This window comes from Armigeres subalbatus, chromosome 2 (assembly GCF_024139115.2).
Source record: "Armigeres subalbatus isolate Guangzhou_Male chromosome 2, GZ_Asu_2, whole genome shotgun sequence".
NCBI classification, from domain to species: Eukaryota; Metazoa; Arthropoda; class Insecta; order Diptera; family Culicidae; genus Armigeres; species Armigeres subalbatus.
Genome location: NC_085140.1, coordinates 333,964,358 through 333,972,096, shown reverse-complemented (window position 1 = coordinate 333,972,096; position 7,739 = coordinate 333,964,358). Strand labels below are relative to the sequence as shown.

General features: G+C 42.4%; 1 non-coding gene across 1 annotated transcript; it reads right to left on the bottom strand.

Annotated features, from left to right (window-relative positions):
- Positions 1-3,296: 3,296 nt before the first annotated feature.
- On the bottom strand, positions 3,297-3,448 carry LOC134218621 (5.8S ribosomal RNA). Its single transcript, XR_009981401.1, has one exon. It is a non-coding gene; the product is annotated as a 5.8S ribosomal RNA (ribosomal RNA).
- Between the last annotated feature and the right edge of the window lie 4,291 nt (positions 3,449-7,739).

Below are 7,739 nucleotides of genomic sequence, written 5' to 3'. Positions count from 1 at the left end.
TTGAGCATTTCTGTGCGTTGCTAAGTATGTGGTGAGCTTCCATCACACTTTCGAGACGTATCTTTAATATTCGTGAGAGAAGCTTATAGTCAAAGTTGAGTAATGATATTGGCCGGTAGGAGCCAACAGTGTTACCAGTTCCTTTCTTCTTCACTAAGACTATGACACCGTCGACGAATTTTGATGAAAAGTTTGAAGTGAGCGCCTCGTTCAACACTAGATTTAGTTCACGGTGAATCACTTCAAAAACACGATGGTAAAACTCTTTGGGTATACCATCCGGCCCTGGTGATTTTTTTGATGCACTAGATTTGATTGCAGTCCATATATCTGCGGTGGTGATCGCCGCCATACACGCCTCATTTGTAGGATCATTTCTCGGGACGATCTGGTCGCACTGAAATTCTCCAGCTGGTTCGTTTTCTCTATTTGGCTCAGAATACAAGGCTGAAAAATATTGCAGCAGTTCTCGTTGAATGTCCTGTGAGTCGTCAATGGATTCTCCTTGTTCATTCTCAATCCGGGTTATCGTTGTACGTTTCCTTCTTCGGTCGCCGAGTTGAAAAATGGAGAGAGGTTCTCCCGCCACCAGAGGCTCATTTGCTCGAACGAAGGCGTGTGTAAAGCTGCGTTGTAGTTTGATTAATTCACCTTTTAGGCGATTGATGGTAGTCAGCATAGTTGGATTTTGGTAGTATCCATCATATGCCCGGCGGAGCTGGCAGTAGAGATGCTGATACGCGTAGTGAAATTCCTCATAGGCAATTTTGGATTTCCAACGGAAGAAACTGACGATTCTTGGTTTTGCGTGCCCCAGCCACCATTCCATCCAATTAGGGTAGTTCCGTCTCTGGCGGGTCCAGTACTGCCATCGCACTTGCAAGTCTGCTATGTTTTCTGCAGTGAGGAGATGAAGGCGAAGTGACCAAAAATCACGCCCCGGGGGTTGGCCTAGATTAGGTAGATATATTCTCAGCGTAACAGCCATATGATTACTGAATGAACAGACATGATGTTGTACTGTCCGTAACTGTCCACACAAGCCGTTGCTGACATATAGTCGATCAAGCCGAGATGACGAATTCGCTGTTATATAGGTATGTCCATCATCACGGGAACGAAGTTTTAGCCACACGTCATGAAGCTGAAGCTGCTGAACGGTGGCTTGCAGTGAGGAGGCTCATATTATACCCTGTTGAATCTCGTTGTCGTATCACACAATTGAAGTCTCCGGCTAGAATCACATGCTCAGTACGGTGGTGCAGATAGTAGGCAAGAGTGTCATTGAAAAATCTTTCTCTCTGTGCTCGGTATGCACTACCGGAGGGCAGTGTTGTGCTTAATCATTATCAGACGATCATGATTGCAATTTTCATGTGAAAACTTCTCACGTGAAAACAGTAGGCGAGTTGTCGCCGGCGACAACTTCTCAAATTTTGTACTCAAACGATAATAAACACAGAATTTTCATTCAATCATTAATCTTCTCTAATAATAGATAATTGCCAACAGTCCCGTTATATCTTCTATTTGGCGTTATAGCTTCATGCTAGTGAGGAAAAAGAGTTCAAAATGTAACGGTAAATGCATCAAATCAAGATACGATTTTCAAACGATTCTTAATCGCTGGCGAGTTTTAATCACTTGAAAATTTAAAAGTAAAATCGCGGGTGAGTTTGATCATTCTCGATTTTTCGAAAATTTGATTTTTCCCAACCCTGCCAACAATGCAGCAGAGTGTAGTATCCAAAATACGCACAGCAGTAAGTCAGCCATCCAAACTTTTTTCAACGTGTGAAAAATGTATGTGCTCTTTAGTGCGATTGCAGTACCTCTTCTAGCATGGTCGACGTTTGCAATAACGTTAAAACCAGGTAGTGTGAGACGCTCATTTTCAACCTCTTGAATGAAAACAATATCCAACTCCATCGTTTGGACAAACATGCGTAGCGCGTTAATCTTGTTGTTATTCGTGATGGTGTTCACGTTTATTGTCGCAATGTTGTAGCTAGTGAAGAGGCTGGCTTATAGTTGCATGTCCACGTCATGAGGGTCACTGAATCCGTCGCAGCGCATTTTTTTCCCAAGCGGCCGCTTATAAGTGCCCTTACTGGAGGTCGAGGAGTCGGTCTCATTCCCGTCGTTCTTCTTCGCTGATCTGCGCGTTACTCTGGTCCATGGCTCATTCTCATTTTCCCGAGGGACGCTCAGTGTCATGGGGTCCTCCACATCAGTGACACTCCGCACTGGAAACGCCGGAGGAGGCATTAAACCAGTGGTGGATGGTGCTGTATTTGTCGTTGGGTTCGGATGAGCGGTCGAGTTGGGTAGCTTCGAGGCGGTTTGCCTCGCAGTGGCTTGCTTCGGAGCGGCAATTTTTGATCGTGTGTTTTGCGTGTTTTTGACGACATCTGCATAGGACGTGCTGCATGCCGCCAGCTTTTGCAGCAACAGTTTTTTATTCTGGACACACGAGATGCTATTATGCACGGATTCGCTATAGTGCCTGCAAATTTGCTGCTGTCCATAGTACGCCACTTGAGTGGTTGCGCCATTGAGGAGATGAAGGCGATAGAAACATAGGATGGTATGTTCTTTTTAACTATCATCCGTGCCACTCGAACGCCAGTCGGGAGCCCAGCGAAATGATGCTTCTCATCCCACAGCTCTTCTCGGATTGAGAGCATCTCTCCGTACGCTTTTAGGAATCTGGCGATTTTGTCGTTCGTGACGTCCTCGGAGAGGTTGAAGAACTTTACTTCCACCGCTCCATCCTTCATCACGAAGCGCGTTTTGTATATCTTTCCGTCCACAGTGCGCTCGGGTGTATTTTCATTTTCTTTGACAACCTTTTGTGCTATCTCTTTATGATTGGAAGTCAAATATACAAAAATATACTTTATAAATTAATTACCTCATCAATAAATTGAGATATATAAAAATAATCAAACTACATCTACAAAATAGAAGCAGCCTTGACAAAAGCAACTCCAAGATTGCGGCTGTATTGAATTCGCATGAGCTCTTCTCGTTTAAGGCCCAGCGTGACACCAACGAATTGGTGAACCTCCTCTGACGATGGCTTTTTCGGCACATTCGCATAATCGAAGCGGAATGTGTTTTCGCGACGCTTCTTCGCGGACATTACTTCACGTTAGCAACGAAAACCCGCGGCGAAAAAAAAAAATGTTTTTACGTACTATTTGAGGAAAAAAAATCAATCGGCTTCCGCGACGATATGACGCAAAAATACGTCTGATTTGCTCGGAAGTTGAGCGCTGTGAATGGATAAATATAGGCACTCAAAAATGTGTACATCGTACTGTAGTACGATGTGCCATATGCGTTCAACGTGTCGGTGTTCATGTGTCCTGCAGTTCACATTCAGACGCGCATTTAGCTGCGGTCTTCATCGATCCACGAGCCAAGTGATCCCCTGCCTAGGGTTTGTTATTCGACGTAATGTCCATTTGACCAAATTTCCATTCGACTAAATGTCTGATCGACTAAATGTCCCTTCGACCAAATGTCCTTTCGACTCAATGTCATTCGACTAAACGTCATTCGACGAACTGTCCCAAATCCGTTGTGGGCAAGTAAATAATTTAAAATGTTGCGCATTTGATCGTATTTCACTTTGGCACGCCGCGGTTCGATAGGAGGAACGTGAGTAGAATATATCAAATTCGTATAATTATATCCCATCCCTTAGATCCCATCGCTTACCGAAGTGAATCCATATTATTGAACCTATCATTTGTTAGTTAAACAATGTCCAATCCCAATACAATCGTGGAGATATACTCGGTCTCTAGTAGCAACAAAAGCCGGACTAACAATCCTTCCCTTCGTATATGACCGTAAGGACGTGGCCGGCGTCGTTATTGGTTGAAAATATTTGAGCATGTGCATTGAGAATGAGTAGCTAATTCCAAGCCCCATTCATTCCAGTCTCTGTACAATTTCGCAAGTTCTAGTCAACCACGGAGTAGCATCTACGAGTTGTACGGTCATAATGCTCATTCTCATGTTCTCAACATTTCAAAAGGTACACCCAAAAAACAAATCTTTCTGTTCTTTCAAAATTTGTATATGCCAAAATTTTACATAGATTTTGCCAGGTTTTTATGTATAACAATTTTGAAATCTGCCATGGAGAGATAGAGCTATGGAGCTATGGAGATTGGAGATACTGTGCTAATGACAAACCGACTAACCGACTTCCTTGCTTCAAATTAATTTATTTTTCAGTCTTTGTTATAAAGACATTATTTTTTTCTTCTTTATGGTATTTGTTTGGATAAAAAAAAACTTGGAGAAAAGGAAGCCCAAAACTATAGACAAGTTTCTCAAATATTTAGTGAATTGTCCCTATCAATTCTTTAGGGCTTAAATCTTGAAATGTCCCAACGCAGCCAATAGGAATCCATTATGGAATCCTATCGTAATTACAGATATCACATTCAATTACGGGAATTTATCATCGAATGCCTATAGGTGGATGATAATTAAACCATCTATTGAAAGGTATGCCACCCCATTCACTCATATGACCACCTTAATCGTGTTAGTTACAGCTAATGGATATGAATCACTTTTATTCGATATCATAATAACCATCAGGCAAAATATGCTGCACGTACTGACGAACTTTCGCCAATCTGCCTGTTGAAATCCTGTGGCCTATGGCATCGACTGAAATGGTTACTCCATCAGACCCGCTCTCCAGAGCTCAACAAAGTTAATGAAAGTGCGATACACTTGTCGTTCGCTCGGTTGTAATGAACACCAACCAACCCTTCACACACGTACACGTACACATACACATACCAGATACCACCGTAGCATAGCCTTCGTCAGAAACCAGACAGGACTTTAATCCGCTTAACCCGATTTGCGGTATTTACTGCTTATTATGATGAGGATTATAGAGATATTAATTATGATACTGAACTGTGCTCGTGCCTTTTTGAATAGATCAAAAACGGCTACAATTTGTCCATCCTGGGTTCCATCCGGCATGATTGGGGGTACCCTGGCCCACCCCTGCTCGGGCGTTGTCTAGTCTAAACGATTATTGAACCTTCCGCATCTCTCGACCGATCCGGATGGTAAGGGTTATAGTTGGCCCGGCAGATAACAAATTGGAACTGGATTTCGGGAGTTGGAATCGGTACGACGACACCGCTCGGTATCCAGTCACATGTGTAGTAGGCAAACGTGTTTGGGTTGCGATAATAGCCATGCCGTCGAGAGCGAGTGAATGGTGGGTGGTGGGAAGCCGAAATCCCACAAGGAATTAAAAGGATGCTCCTTTTGTTACCCTACTCGGCTTCGTTCTCCGAGGGAATCATAAAACGACATCGAAACGATTTCTTTATGGCAATTAAGATAAGCTTTATTTTCATATCTGACTTTTTTGAACAGAAACATTTTTCGGTCTGAGTGGAACGAAACTGCTAACGTCGATGGAATAATTCGGCCATAATTCTTTCCCGAATGAGAATGTTATATGTTAGCTTTAAAAAATGTTCATTTTACTGGAACATCCGAATCATCATCAAAAGTTAAGATTTGCTTTAAATTTAAAGACCTCCAGGTGTCACAATACCGTAAATAAGATTAGTTCTCGCAACACACAGAAAACGAACAGCTACGAACGGTGAAAATTATGACCAAACGCACTTAATCCCATGACTACGGCTGTCACACCTCGGATTTACGATTCACCAACAAACATCGACTTCTGACTTAGATGGTGCAACGGCTACAAGTCCTCTTCGTATATATATTTATAACCAAAATGAACATATTGGCACAGGCCTTTTTCCTAAATTTAAACCGTTTTCAATTCAAGGGAGACCGCTTTTTCGAATGTCTGAAGTAAAATGTACTTGTAATGGATTTAGAGACAGCGTTCTATTTTTTTCAACGAGACGAATACGCACTACGGTTCCTTGCCTCAAGAGGGGGTGAAAACGATTTTCTAATTTCAAGCACCGTTCATTAGGGGCCAGAATTAGTTGCGAAACCAACAACGGGACGGAGGGAAGCAGCCAAACCCAAAACTGAGAAAAATCTTGACAAACGGGCACCATGTGGGGTTAATGAAAACGTTTGTCAAACATGTAATTACAATTTAATAAACGTGTACGCGAGCGAGCGAGTGTTGAAGCGCAGCAAGGCAACAACTGTGACGCAGCAGAAGTACCAGCAACGGAAAACTATATACAAATGCGGCGAAAAAGATTGTTCCCGGCAGCATAACTAGCAATATAATTTACATGTTATATGCGTCTCGTGCTGAGTGCTGGTTCTTGTTCGCCCTTTCGTCCGTACTCCGCCGTACTTATCGCCGCCGAACGTGCATTTCTCGAAAGGCGTATGAATCTGTTTCAAAAGAAAATTTTAGGGCGCCTCCCGAGTCCTGGTCCGGACCGGGTTGGCCTGGTGGCATCTGTCGGCTTGTGGTTGGGTACCGATGTTTAAAATGTATTTTGGACATTATTTCCATTGTGTGCCCGCTGGCGATAATTGAAAGTAAATTGGAATAAGGGGTTTCAACTGTAACATTACGATTGCCGGAGGGGTGTTTTCGGTAAATATAATAAAATCACAGTCTGTGCAAAAGTCTGTTTGACCCCTTGGGAACGGTAATCTTCCGCTTTGATATTCATTTTTCGATAATCGAAATCTGGTGCACACTTCGTGACTCACTGCTGCATATCCATAAGCTGCATATTAAAAAATGTTTGCCTTCCTCGTACAACAAAGTTGTTCTGAAAGCCTATGGTATCACTCCAGAAAACAAACTTTTTTGTACTACACGCCCGTTTCAAACTACTCAGAGACTGAGTAAAATTGTATTGCCGTCTCTTTTTTTCACACGGAAATCTTACCCAATTTTAGTAAAAGTGGAACTACTCAACATCAATACAGTTTTACGTGTAGGCTCAGAGGCCTCCTATCAGAAATTCGTTTTCGGAGTGTACATATAGCTTTTTCGTTATCATCCACTTTTAATATAGGGGTATCAAGAGGCACGGTGTGACCGACACCCATTAAACAAAAAATAATCAACATTTCTCAGACATGCCCGAATTTATTAATCCGCATGAACAAATCACCTATTTTCATTTTTCCTTTCAATTCATGATTTCTGATAGCAAACTAAACAGGATTTCTAAAGAAACATAAATACCACTAATGTTCATAAGTGCTTAGAGATAAGCGCTCAGATTCGGGACCGGATCTTCAAGTGACTTCGAGACACTTTTAAAAAAACCCGGCTCACCAGATCAGCAAATTATCTTAGCATTCGTTAGAAAATGACAAAATGAAAAGTTTGTTTGCACTTTTTATTTGTCATTATAGGCTTGTAAACGACAACCAGTGAAATTATTCAGGGATCGGGTAAAAAGTTTGACCCTGAATGACAGCCGTTTCACCATTTTACATTCTCGTCACGTTTACTCTCGATGATCCGATCCGGTCGAAAGATCCGGAAAGATCATAAAAAACACCGAAAAAGTCGTAATTTTTCAAAATTGTACGGTGTTAGGCACTGCAGAGCGACGCCAACGAAATGGTTGGTTTGATGAGGAGTGCCAGCGAGTGACGGGGCTTACGAGCGAAAAGTGCTGCATACAATACTCGGAGGGAAACTAGAATACGGTGTGGGGCGCAGACGCATGAATAATGAGCTGTAACAAGTATACAAAGAAGAAAATATTGTGTAT